The sequence below is a fragment of the Leopardus geoffroyi genome, chromosome C3, assembly GCF_018350155.1.
Source record: "Leopardus geoffroyi isolate Oge1 chromosome C3, O.geoffroyi_Oge1_pat1.0, whole genome shotgun sequence".
Lineage (NCBI taxonomy): Eukaryota > Metazoa > Chordata > Mammalia > Carnivora > Felidae > Leopardus > Leopardus geoffroyi.
In genome coordinates this window covers 64,804,406-64,818,852 of record NC_059338.1, presented here as the reverse complement: position 1 = coordinate 64,818,852, position 14,447 = coordinate 64,804,406, and the positions used below count along the sequence as shown (strand labels likewise).

General features: G+C 50.4%; 1 protein-coding gene across 1 annotated transcript in view; it reads right to left on the bottom strand.

Annotated features, from left to right (window-relative positions):
• KIF26B (kinesin family member 26B) overlaps nt 1-14,447 on the bottom strand; it is a 478,254-nt gene that overhangs the window by 303,313 nt on the left and 160,494 nt on the right. The gene's annotated exons all lie outside the window — the stretch shown is intronic.

Here is a 14,447-nt window from a genome sequence, read left to right as displayed (position 1 = left end):
TGGAGACATTAGGAATAATTAAAAAAAAAAAAAAAAGATTTCTAAGCATCCTCCTCACCAGGATGGCCAAAGAACATTCCAGATTCTTCTCCACGTGTCCACTGAAGAATTACAGGGAGTGAGGGGTGAGTGCCGTCAGCCCCGACTGATGCACGTGGTCCCCTGGCCCCCCGCAGGCCATGGAACGCTGGTGATTGATGGAGATTCTATTCTAAGAAAGTCTTGGCCTCATCAGTGCTGCGTGCTTAGTGCCATTGGAAGGAAACCAAACCGAACAGATTCTGGACCAGACGCCCAGCAGCCCCTGCAGATTCCCCGTTGACCATCTGCTCCATGGCAAGCTGGATACACGTGTCTGATATCCTCACCAATTCAAAGAAAAATACCTCCATGACAAACAGTCCAAGACACCTGTCCCCACAAGCATCGTCTAAAACTACTATTCAAAACTCTTTAGCTCGGAAACCCTTGCCTAAAAGAAATCAGGGGGTGTCTGGGTGGCTCAGTCGGTTGAGTGTCTGACTCTTTGATTGCCACTCAGGTCATGATCTCACAGTTCGTGAGATCGAGCACCACACTGAGCTCTGTGCTGACAGCACGGAGCCTGCTTGGGATTCTCTCTGTCTCCCTCTCCCTTTCCGCCCCTCTCCTACTGGCACATATACACGCTCTCTCTCTCTCTCTCTCAAAACAAATAAAAGTTTAAAAGAAATCAGAAAATGAAGTTAATGAGGATGATTTCTTTCATTCACTTTATGTTCATTTTTATAGGAAAACAGGATTTCGCAGAGAAATAAGCATGAGGGCTGTTAACCGTTTACCAGAATATTTGAGTTCTAATTCCAGTTCTGCTACTAACTAGCTGTGTGACTTTGGACAAGCTAATTGGCCTCACTGAGCCCCTCGTGTGTCACCAGAGGCCATGGCCGATCCTTGTCGTAAGATCCTTCCAGCTCCGTGACTCTGGCCGTGGAGAAATCGGGACAAGAGAGTATGGTACGTGTATATACAGACAGAGCCATATGTCATTTTGGGGGCCTGACTGAACTTTTGAGATCCAAAATTTGCTGCAAATAATTGATGAGGCTCATTTTCCTCTAGGACATTAGAAGAAAAGTCTGCCCTTCTGAAACTTACTGTCTGGTTTCATGGGAAAGGGGGGGGCCCTCAGGATTGAATGGGGCTTGATGAGCTGTGGGTAAGAGAGGCAGTTGGGGGGGGGGGGGGTGCCTGGGTGGGCAGGAAGAAAGATCGGCGGTGGGAGAGATGTTCTTAATTACGATCTGTCTTGATTACGTGCTATAGCGTTTTGTTTTCCCTGTTTAACTACCCTGAATAGCTCCTCAGCAGGCGCTGATTAACTGATTAATAAATCAAGAGGCCCCTTTACACGGCAGCAGCAAGGGGTGGCTCAGGAGGCAGAAACTCAAGACAGTCACCTAAAATGATGGGAAATAATAAGAGGTCAAGGTTGATCGAGTCCGGTTGACAAAGTGCTGCGAGCCATATGAGACCTGCCTGGTGGCATCCTTCCCGGTGACAGCTGCTCTGTCCAGAGTCAGATCACAACTCCGAGCATGTGGGACCCCCTGTGGGCTAAAGGACCCCTCAGGGACCATTCTGGAGCAGGCTGTCACTTCGGTGTTCAGATAAGGAAACTGAGCTCCAAAAAGGTTAGTAGCTTGGACTACACCCAGACGTCTCAAACCCTAGGTCGTGCTTTTCAGAGCCGAAGAGTCATATTCATCGATGGACTCATGGGGTTTTTTGCACAGTTTTCACCTCGCTCATGTAGGCAATAGTCATTTATTCAAAAGAAATTTATTTGAGCCCCCATCTGTGCCCAGACACAGGTTCCTGCTTTTTCATACATTACAAAATGAGCATTTTCCCTTACCAGTACATGTCATTTGAAAATGTGATTTTTTAATGACCAGGCCGCATTTTATCCTTTGGTTGTTTCAAGGTCATTTATTTATCCCCACGTTCTACTACGTAACCAGAGACAGCGTAAGAAATCAGAGACGGGCATTCAAAAGCAACCCGCAACCCATATAGCTCATGCTCTCAAGATGCCAAACTATTTGGTTTCAAGAAGCCTCAAACGAATGGCTGATTTAGAACGTTTGTGTTAATCCAATCATCAGGAAGAGGCGTCACAGTGAGGAGGCAGATAGAAGTCCGGTCCCGTCCGCACTTCACAATTTATTTTCGATCCCTATAGAATCTAGATTTGAGTCTGACATCTGCAGCTCAGGAGGGGGGGGGACACATCCATGCTCCAGAAATGGCATAAGCCTGCTTCTGGGGGTTCCTTTCTCCTTTTCTTCTTGTTTTGTTTTTCAGTATTTATTTTGAGAGAGAGAGAGAGAGTGTGAGAGTGTGTGTGTGTGTGTGTGTGTGTGCACGCGCGCGCATGCGTGAGCGGGGAGGGACAGAGAGAATCCCAAGCAGGCTCCACGAGGTCAGCACGGAGCCTGATGCGGGGCACGATCTCATGAACCGCGAGATCATGACCCGAGCTCGACAGACTAAGCCACCCAGGTGCCCCTCTTCTTGGTTTTTACTGCCCTCCCTTGAAGCAGTAACTTCTTCACTCAGCTCACTGCTGTTTTGCCGTTCAACGTCTAACATTTAACAAAGAACGTCCGTTGGCCAGGCCCTGCGCTAGGTTGGGGACCTCAGGATGCGTGAAAACAATTCCTGTCTCCCGCAAGTTCATGGTCCAGGGGACCTTCCTGGTTCCTGGATGCCACGACCCTTTGCTGCCACCTCCAGTCCAGGACCAATCAACACACATGAGACCCACGGAATTTCAGCCCTCCCCACCTGGTTCCAGAGGTGTCAACAAAACCAGCCGTGAGTGCTGCAGCAAAGCCCTCTATCAGTACAATGCACATGACCACAGACACCCAGAAGCAGCAAAGAGCCTCTGCTGTCTCCTCCGGAGGAAAGCTGAGATCGACTCTTCAACGAGATACAATTGCTGGCTGATGTCAGAGGCGTTCCCTAAATTAAGCCACCCTTGATCTGAAACCCCATGCGGGTGCTTATCAGCAAAAGGCCTCAGTTAGTTGGGGAGCCTGGGTGGCTCAGTCGCTTAAGCGTCTGACTCTTGATTCTGGCTCAGGTCATGATCTCACAGTTGAGAAATGGAGCCCCATGTTGAGCTCTGTGCTGACAAGCGGGGAGCCTGCTTGAAATTCTCTCTATCTCTGCCCTCCCCCCACCTGTGCTCTCTCTCTCTCTCAAAAGAACTAAGCAAACATTTTTTTTAAAAACCCCCAATTAGTCAAGAGATATAGCTTGTGGAAACTAAAACCCTTTGCAAGGGTTTGTCCATATGTTATAAATATTTTAGCGCAACTCAAAACTTCAAAGGGGAATGGTCAACAGACACGGCTTTCTGTACACGCTGGGGAAAAGATGCTGCTCGGGGGAGAGGAGTCCTAAACAGGAAGAAAAGAGAAAAGGAGGCTTCAGAGCCATGGAAGGCTCACACATGCCAATCTCTTCTGTCACGAGCACAAAAAGGTTTGCAGTGGCCCCAGGAGATGGGCTAGGGCAGCGCCCTTGGGGTCAGCTTGCGCCCGAAGAAACCTGGACCCCGGGAAGGAATGAATTAAGCCCCACAGTCTGGCTTGCTACCTAGCCCCTGGGTTTCAAAGACATTCCTACATCTAGTCCTCGTTCACCCTGTGAGCTCGGGAAACAATCGCCTGGGAACAGCGGGAACCCTGCACAAGCTGAATCTCTATCTTGAACGTCCTAATTTTCACTTCAGCACGTACGAAAAGTAGGCTATTGGTATTTGGGCAACATTTGCATCCTCAACTTTGAAGGTGAAGGTTCGGTGCCCCAAACATCCTCATCTTTCAAAAATAGTAACAAAATGATTTCTCCTGCACATCTGCCATGGGGAGGAATTCAAGAAAACACTTGGGCGACTGGTAATGTTCCTTAGGAGGAGGGTTAGGGCAAATACCTGCCCAACTTCTCACTGCCAGAAAGGAACACAGAAAACTCTGGAAGATGGTTCTCCAACCCCTTTACAGCTCCACTTCTTCTAGGGGCGTTTTGGGAAAAGGGGCGTCCTAACACATCCCCTAAGCATGTCTTAGACTGATGACTTTCTTTAGGTTGACCTCCCCACTGTCTTCTGGCAGACTGATCTAAAAAATTATGATGAAATCTTCCCCAGGCAATGGCATCCAAGCCCATGGCTTCAATAGCCATCTATATCCTGGTGACTGGGAATTCTCTCTTTTTGTCTCTGCTGGTCTTTCTCCTGAACTCCAAAGCCCTTATATCCCATACCCCCCCTGGAAAACATCACCCCAATAAATACTCTTCAAACTGACAATTCAAACTTAATTTTATTGGCCCTTAAACGTACTCTTATTCCAACAATCACTATCAAAGTTTACATAGCATCCTTATCCATTCAGGCACCCAGGCCAGAAATCTAGAACCTTCCTTGTCTCCCCCTTTCCCCTCCAATCCAACCGCCAAATGTAGAAGGTACTTTCTGAGAGCCCTTTACAGTGCCTCTGTTCATGTCCACTGTCATGATAAAGCTGTAAACATTTCTCACACCACCACGGTCTCCCTGATTCTAGCCTTGACCTCAACCCACCTCCCCCCAAGACGATTTTACTAGAAGGCAGATCCGATGGTGTCATTATCCTGCTATCCTAGACCTGCATTCCAGGAGCGATCTTACTTCTGTAGTTTCTATTTGGAGAACTACTTCTCTGCTAGACTGTCAGGTCCTTGAGGGGAAATATTCTTTCTTTCCATCTTTAATCCCTCCGTGGCTCAAACAGTGCTTACTGGGGCGCCTGGGTGGCGCAGTCGGTTAAGCGTCCGACTTCAGCCAGGTCACGATCTCGCGGTCCCTGAGTTCGAGCCCCACGTCAGGCTCTGGGCTGATAGCTCAGAGCCTGGAGCCTGTTTCCGATTCTGTGTCTCCCTCTCTCTCTGCCCCTCCCCCGTTCATGCTCTGTCTCTCTCTGTCCCAAAAATAAATAAACACTGGAAAAAAAAAAAAATGAAAAAAAAAAAAAAAAACAGCGCTTACTTCACGGTAAGGGCTGGACAGGTATTTGTGAACTACGTAAATGAATGAAAAGAATTCAACCAAAGCAACAACAGTCAAGTAACAAAGTTGAGCTGGGTCCATGTTTCGTTTATTTTGTCTAAGTGAGCTAGTTGCCTATTATACCATTATCATGACACAAACCCTTCCAAAGCTAAGAGTTCCCCAACCGTATTTGTTCTAGCTGGCTGAGGAACCTAATGTGTGCCAACCATAACCCAGATGCCGTCCTTCTCCCTGGCTTGTCCTTAAACTATTCGAATATATTCTCCATTCTCTTACCTCAACACAAGATCTATGACTCTTTCTCCTAATTTCCCAGAAAAGTCATGTTTATATGCAAAAGTTTTTGGGTTTGGGGGTTTGTTTGGGGGAGTTTTTGTTTTTGTTTTTGCTTTACCATCAGGCCGACTCACTGCCAACAAGAGAAACCTACCCCGGTACAGGTGGGCTGGACCCCCAGGAAGCAAGCAACATGCTCACTGTCCAAGGGCACAGCTGCTAATGAGGGCATAGATCGTGGAGCGAGGGTGGGAACGTGCAAACTACTGCCCAAGCAGGCCATTTGCTCATGGCCCTCACTTCTTCCCGCCCCATTTCATCCTCTGCTCAGCCATAAACACTAATGCCACTTTTGAGGACAAGGTTGTCGTTTTTCTCCGTGTAATTTTAGCCAAAAGGATACTTTGACCGTGTTCCTCCAAAGCCTCTGGGTCTGGGAGGGAGGCAGCAGCTGGAGTCAGTGTCCAGCATGTGTCATACAAATTCCTGTTGATGTTTGCTTCTGGTTTATTATTCTAGAGGCCTCTGGAGACAAGCGCGTCAGGATTGAAGTCGTTCTTCAAAGGCACTTTGTTTCTACTTTGTTCCTAAACTTTCTTCCTCCATAAACGCCATCCCACGAGGCCCGGGATGGCGGGCAGGACTCCGAGAATGTCGTGTTTTGATCCCCACTGCAGGCAGCTTCCCAAAAGATCAATGGAATTCACCTTCACACTCCTTACAATCTTTGCAGCGAACGTCTGCTTTCCCGCCTCCTCCCCATCTCCCAACACCTTCCTCAGCAGTGTTCTTTCCTTCTCAAGAATCCCAGTGTTCTGCTTAGCAGTTCCATCCCCAAAGGCAGGTGTCAATGTCAATGCTGCTCTTTTTGGAACGGAAACAGCAAAACGGAAGGTTTGCAAAACAACAGACAGCAGACCTCAGGTGCATCTGAACTCCCTCCTTCCTGGCTCCACATTCGAATATCTGGACCCAGACGTCTCTCCAAGAAGTAGTATTTTATTTTTGCTTAATTTAATTTAATTTAATTTAACTTTATCTCATCTCATCTCATCTCATCTCATCTTTGCCTCAGTAATTTCAGAAGAAAGAACCAGATGATTTGACCAAACCTTAACTAGCTGTAGGCAGAAGGAAGAACGCCAACAGATCAAGTCCAAGGATGCACGGGAAGTGCCACCTGGCGGACGAAACTTCTTCCTTGGGATGGCATGGTCTCCCATGCTCACCAGCCCCCTGACCTGCACCACTCACTTTCCACGTGTGCCTGACGGCACGGGAAAGATCAAAGAGATGCCTCCGGTCGGTCGTGACAACCCACTGTCCTTCTCCGGTGAGACTCTGCCCAGCCGTCTGGTTGAACCTGCCCGGGGCAACTGACGGACAAACCTCAGTGTCCCTTACTGCTGCGGTTCGCAGAGTCCCCAGACCCACATACAAGGCATGGGACTGCCCTGGAGGGAAGCCAGGGAACACATCAGACGGTGACGAGTGATGACGTCTCACCGCCCCTCGTGGTCGAGGGTGACGGCCTTACGGGGGCTGCCGTTCTCACTAGCATCCCTGACCAATTTCCTCTGCTTGGCACGAGGACACAAGGCTCATTCTGCAAAGTTCGGTGGTTGCACGAGGGAGGGGACAAGAGCGAGTGGAGAGTTGTTGCAAGAGCCCAAACCAAACCACAGAAGCACAGCAAACCCAGCCTGGCTCTGACATCACAGGCCGGCGTTGGTAACGTGAAACCTCCCTCCGGCCCCTCAGGCCACGTCTGGACCCAAGGCTCATCACCATCATCATCGTCATCATTACTGACCCACCTCTTGCGCCAACCGGGCCTCCCTCCGTAACGACGATCACCTGAGAACACAGATCCCCGCGTGTGAGCAAGAACGCAAGGAAACGCATGCCAGGTAATGAGCTCCAAGGGACCGAAAAAAACCGCCAGAGGAAGAAAGTGAACTGTCAGACCAGAGCTGTTCTACAGAAGAGGCCAAATTAACCTGTAATGTAGGGACTGTGCCCAGCCTGAGTTACCCGGGTCTTCCGGGGAGAGCAGGGACCCGGCGTGAATGATCGTGTTCCCCACACGAGGCCGGCAGCAGCAGGATGCAATTCACACGGCTGCTCGCAGCAACGTGCGAAAAAGCCTTGTGGCTGATACGACCTTTCTGCTTCAAAAGAAGAGGCAGATTTTTAATTAGAACTTAATATGATTAAGAACAGTTCACGAATTACTTGAGAGAATAGGTGAGGTGTCCCTCCACTACAATCACGCACATTTTCTTTAATGCCCTGTGTCTGACCTTTTCCGACTCAATGGCACCGAAGGTCCCTGTTGATTCTCTTGAAAGCGATCGGTTAGAAGTGGGAGAGGCTCAGGCCCCCACTTGACCACTTAGTAGCTATTTCATGGGGAGGCATTTTTTAGCAACTCAGCCAAGCTTCAGTCCCCCTAGATGTGAAAATGGAAATTGATAGGAGTGTCTGGGAGGCTCAGTCAGTTAAGCGTCTGACTCTTGATTTCAGCTCAGCTCCCCGCTTCGGGCTCTGCGCTGACAGCGCGGAGCCAGCTTGAGATTCTCTCTCTCCCCTTCTCCGCCCCTCCCCTGCTCATGCTCCAGTATGCACACACATGCATACCCTGTCTCAAAATAAACAAGTAAATGTTAAAAAAAAAAGTTGATGATTTAAGAAAAAAAGGAAACGGGAATTGAGAATAGTCCCTATTTTATCGAGTGAGGACTGGATGTAACGTGGTTGCACAGTCCCTGTCCTTGGGCAATGCTAAGTAAAGGTAGCAATTAATGTCAGGGTCACACTTCTCGGTATCTAACACCGCACCTTGTGGATATGAATTCAGTCCGTCCGATGATGATGGCAACGACGGTGACAAGGATCCTAGGGCGTGCTTGTGTCCAGGAGGAGTTAGCAAACACTTTGGGCGTTAAGAGGCGAGGAGACGATAAAGATGAGACCATATGGTCTTCCGTTAACATCCTTCCTATTACGGAAAGTCAAGGTCCTCTTCAAAGAAACCAAAGAATGGATCCGTAGAATTCCCGAGCGCGACCGTGTGGCTCACAGCCTTCTCTGTGCTCAGAGGTGCACTAATCGGAGTCGCTCCTTTTCACGGAACTGAGAAGACAATGCGTCTCAACTGAGAAGCATTTCTCAGTCTCTCTATTTCTCCCCAGGAGTGACCAGTTCTGCAAAGGCACCCTGCTGGATGGTCAGGTAGAATCCCAGAGCCGCCAACCAGCAAGTGTCTCCGAGGGGTTTCCAACCTCTCTGCCCAGGAGGCGGAAAAAGGAAGATGATTTCATCTTAGCCGCTTAACTACCTTCAAACCTGAAAATCCTGCCCTCCGGTCCACCCCCTGGTCCTGGAGAGGAGGAGCCGTTCACAAGCAGATCAAGTCCTCAGGATGGGGGAGGGCAGGAGATGCTCACTGAAAACCTATTTAAGTGTTTCCCTGAACTTCAAAGTTCTCCTTCAACCTGACACAAGACTAGAGGGCAGGCCTTCAAAACTATGAGGCATTAATCAAGAGTCTACTGTAACATGCTAAAGTTCTACCTTTGAATTATTAAAGTCTATCTAGATTAGATGTATTTTTTCAATTTTTTTAACATTTATTTATTTTTGAAAGACAGAGAGAGAGCACTGGTGGGAGAGGGGCAGAGAGCGAGAGGGAGACACAGAATCCGAAGCAGGCTCCCGGCTCCGAGCTGTCGGCACAGAGCCCGACGCGGGACTCAAACTCACAAACCATGAGATCATGACCTGAGCCGGAGTCGGACGCTTAACCGACTGAGCCACCCAGATGCCCCTAGATTAGATGTATTTTTATATGCGGGCTATAATGTACTATCAGGTGGCAATGGATTTTTTTTTTCAATCTCTAAGTAGTTGTATTAGTTTAATGATGTTAAGGAGTCTGTTAATTATCTAATTATGAAATTGCCTGATGCTTCTTTTTCCTTTAATGGACTATGTATGCATGAAAGACTGCAGTAATGTACTTGGCTATGTTTTTTTGGACTCACTACAAAAAGATAAAGTACCTATAATTTGAGCTTGGCGTTGCTGGGTTTTTTGGGTTTTTTTTTAATGTTTTTATTTATTTTTGAGAGAGAGAGAGAGAGCATGAGCAGGGGAGAGGCAGAGAGAGACGGAGACACAGAATCCGAAGCAGGCTCCAGGCTCCGAGCTGTCAGCACAGAGCCTGACGCGGGGCTTGAACCCTCAAACTGTGAAATCATGACCTGAGCTGAAGTCGGACACTTAACCTACTGAGCCACCGAGGCGCCCCTGTCTTTTTTAAAAGATGAAATTTTAGCAGACAAACTCTGTTTCTTCTATACCCTAAAACACACTTAAATACCTCTGCTCGTCCCCCTGTGACCTAACCCATGTGACCCAGTGTTTCCGACCCCATGTAATCTGGTTCCAGCTGTCTTGTCAGACGTCTCTCTCAGGGGTCCTTGTATGACTCTCCTGTATAGTCAGGGTGGGCTTCTTCTGTCCGGAGGAAGCCCCTGCATTTCCCTGCCTCTGTGCCTTTGTTCAAGTCTCTGTCCTCATGATAATTCCCGCCCTGCCTCATAAACCATGAGAAACTTTCGGGGGTGACGGAGATGTTCACTATTGTGGTAGTGGTCTTGTGGGTACATGCATGTGACCAAAGGTATCAACTTGTATATTTACGATGTATACAGATTACCGAATGCCAATTATATACCCCTGGAACTAAAAAACAAAAACAACAACAACAACAACAAAAAAAACCTTGTTCATCCATCTTAAGGCCCAACTTGGGCATGAAGTCTGACTCTCAGAAGGGATGTCTTCCTCCGCTGACTTTTAGCACACTTCTCTGATCCGAGTTAATCATATCACTTAGCAAATACTTCCTTGTTAGTTACAGTGGTACATGTCCTATCTCCACAATCACGGTAAATGCCGAGGGGGCAGAAACCATGCCATAATTTCAACCGTAATGATAACTTCTACCCTGCTCACCCCCCACCCACCCCACCCCCCCAGAGTCTACTCAAGACAGCAGCCAGGGTGATCCTTCTAAGTCTGCAATCTGATGCTGACATTCCTCAACTTAAAATCCTCCCCGGCCCACCTGAGTCAAGTCACAGTCCGCAGGACCGGGCCTCCTGCTCCCTTCCCCACCCCCAGTCCTACGACTTGCTCCCTGACTCACTCCGCTCTGCCACAGGAGCCCCCCTGCTGTCCCTGGATCACACCAGGAATGTTCACTCTGCCTCGGTGACTCTATGCTTGCTCTCCCTTGTGCACGGAGAACTCGCTCCTATCAGTATCTACCTGACTGTCGCTCACCACCTTCAAGGTGTTCAAATGTCACCTTGCAAAGGAGGTCCTCTCTGAGCACCTGATTACACCTGCAAACCACCCCCAGCACTCCCCAACCCCCTTCTCTGCTCTCTCGTTACAGCACTGCCACCTTCTAACATACTACTCTGTTATGGAGCCTCTTCTTTGTCTCCTCCTGCGAGATATCAACTGGGTGAGCACAGGGACGTGTGTCTACGTTGTTCACTGCATCACCCCGATGCCTAGGACAATGTCTGAAGTATAGTATAGGCACTCAGAAAGTGTTTGCTGAATGAATGAATGAATGAATGAATGAATCCATCTTCAGGATAAGGCGTTTCTACATTTAAGAACTTCATCTTTCTTATGGACTTTTATGACTTTCTGCTTTGTACTCAAGTTGTCGTTTTCTTCTTTATGCTAGATTTTAGTGTCCTCAGGGGACTGGCAAAGCTGGTTTGCTTTGACATCCCTGCCTCTCAAGGCGTTACCTCCAGACCATCCACCTGCAGCAGAATCACCTGGGAAGCTATACCATGCAGACCCCGGGGCCGCTCTCAGATGCTCTGTACCCTGTATCAGAATCTCTGGGGAGTAGGGCTCTGGAATGTGCATTTCAGCAAGCATCCCGGGTGATTCTGTGCCACACTGTCCAGAAGGGATGGGAACGGAGACTGAGCTAGAGAAGGGAGAAGGAACAGGTGGGAAGGGACCTCTCCCCTCCCTTCCGAGCACCTACCCCCACTGTGACCCCGACAGGGGAGCTCTCCACCCCACCCAACGAACTGCAACGTCTCTGCAAACCTCGGTGCTGGGGACTGCTTGTCTTGTCGTCATCCAAGACAATGATATATGGCTCGTGGGACACAGCCCAGAGACTACGGGTATAAGGCAAATGTCTCTTCACTAAATCCTCTCCCTGCTCTGGTGGCTCTCAACCCCTGGTGATTTTGACCCCTGGAGGACATTCGGAAATCCCCGGAGATAGTCACAATTGTCACAACTGGGAGGCAGCTACTGACATCGAGTGGGTAGAGGCCAGACACGCTGCTAAGTATCTTACACAGGAAAAGACTCCCAGACCAAAGAATGGCCCAGTCCCCGTGTCATCTGGTGTTGAAAGCAGGGCCTGAGCCCTCTCCCGACTTCTTGTCACCCACTGTCCTAGAACGGATGCAGGACACAGAGGCAGGTGCTCCAAATCCAGAAGCGAATCCAGCTCCTCTCCCCCAGACTCACTGCAGTGTGGAGATACCGGATTCCAAACAGCACAGTCTCTTTGTATTGTGACCGTTGGCTTGTGGCCGACCGTCGTGCTGGGCCGTGGGTGTGGGGGAGCTGCTGTGGGTGGGCACAGACCCCAGCATGCGCCCGTGGGGCACAGGTCCCCAGCCTTGCGTCCCCTTCTGTCTGGACACACGTGCCATCGCTCCCCCCACTTCTACTGCTGATGGTGCCGCCTACTGTCTACACGAGCATGGCAGGGCAGGGCTGATGTGGGACCCGATCTTGTCCACATGACCCCGTTCAGCTGGCCCGCAGCTCCAGCGACCGCTCACACAGCCTGTCATTTCCATCTGTGCTGCCCGGCCTGGGCCGGAGAGGGCACGGCCGAGGCTGCTGTCGCTATGAAGTCACTTCGAGCCTCCGACCGGATGTCACATCACGGTAACTTCGCAGTTTCCCGCCAGGACAAGGAAAGCCAACGGCGTGACAGGAAGCATTACTCCTCCGGGAGGTGACTCGATGCGATGACAGAGAAGACCAGAGAGGTCCCTGTTGCAGCAGAACCCACATTTACGTGGCGCCGACGACGTGCCAGGCTCTGCGCTGGTGAGGTTTGTCGAGGGAGGTCACAGAGGCTTTGGCCCTAAGTGCCCCCCGCTGGAGTAGACCCCGCGAGGCACCCTTGTGTCCACTCATGGTGCAGGGAGGTGGCGTGACACGCCCCTGGGGCAAAGGAAGTGCCGAGAGCACGGGACAAACCGACGAGTCCGAGGTCTAGTTGCGGAGTATCGGCTTGCGGGCCCAGAACTTACACAGCCATCGTTAGACCTCTGCTTGCGCATTTGGGGTGGGACGGAGGAGCCCCGGGATCGTCACGCAAGACTTCTTATCCTCCCTTCTCCCACAAGGATCGATGCTGAAAAGGTCTGAAAACCCACTGAGCTGAGCCAAGCGTCACCGAAACAGCCCCAACTGTGGGGGGAAGGCGGCGGTGAGGCGCAGGAGGGACAAGAAGCCCTAACGGGGGGGGAGGGGGGGGGCTCGCCCCACCTCTCCTCTCCGTGATCGTCAGACAGTCAGCCGCCACCGTAGGCTCACACTCCCTCCTCGTGACCCTGACCGGGGTCACGGGGGGCGGGGCAGGCGACATTTCCGGCCGTGGCCGTGGGCACGTGCGCCGGTCTGGCGTCTGCGCTCCTGTGTGCCACCCGCACACCCCAACAGAGGCCGGCCCTCCCCCGCGGCTACTGTCCTCACCAGGGCCTCAGTGCCCCCCCCCCCCCCGAGCAAAAGCTGAAGCTGTCTGTCCGGAATGACCCCCTCGCCGTGCTCCTGCAGCGGCTCAACCAGAAGCCGGAGGTCATCTGGAGGGGGGGGGGGCGGGGGGGAGCCGGACCGGGACCACCCTCGGGGCATCCGGCCCTTCCAGACACAGAGCCTGGAACCTGACAGCGCACTCGCTCTTACGGCTACACCGTTACTCATTCATTTCCCTTCGTGGTTCTTAAATGTTTGTTTACGTTTGAGAGAGGGAGGGAATCCCAAGCAGGCTCCGCGTGGTCAGCACAGAGCCAGACGCGGGGCTCCAACTCACGAGCCTGGAGATCATGCCTGAGCCGAAGCGGGTCGCCTAACAAACTGAGGCCCCCAGGCGCCCCTGTCTTCATAGTTCTAAGGGCTTTTTGACCAACAAGCCCCAATAAAAGGTAGATGTGACTTGGCCAATTCATGCACGTTGTCCACCTGCATACGCCGTGTAAGAAACGGAAAACAGCACCAACTCTACCCCCAGCACCTCTGAGGCGCTCGTGGCAAGATAAAGAGGTGGGAAGAGCACAGACCTGAATGCATTCGGGGCGGGAGAGGCCACGCTTCTCGCTGTCCCCACAGCACACCACCCCCCCGCACGTGCACACACACGCGCACACACACGTGCACACACACGTGCACACACACATACCCCCCCCACACCACATGCACTCCAACACGCACCCCCACGGATTACACACTCACACACATATATGCTCATACTACATACACCTACACACACACCACACACACACCCCAAACACATACACACCTACCACACATACGTATACACCACATACACATTCACACTCACACTCATAACATAGATCTCAGTTTTGATTTTGGTTACAGATTCCAACACGACTCGAGGACGTTTTAATAAACATCATGCGAACCAGATTCAGACCTTCCATATCCATAGGGAGTTGGAGGAAACGAGAGATTTATGCATATCCTCCACAACATACACGGCCACATATTAAACCTCTTTAACACACGGTGCTTTCCGGTACAAATACAGACACATAGGTTTTTTGCCCAGCTTATCTATTCATTCAAAATATTCACTCTTTTCTCATCTTTTCACTCACTAATTTCATTCGTTTGTCAAACCTTTATTTTTTATTTTTTTTTAATTTTTTTTTTCAACGTTTATTTATTTTTGGGACAGAGAGAGACAGAGCAT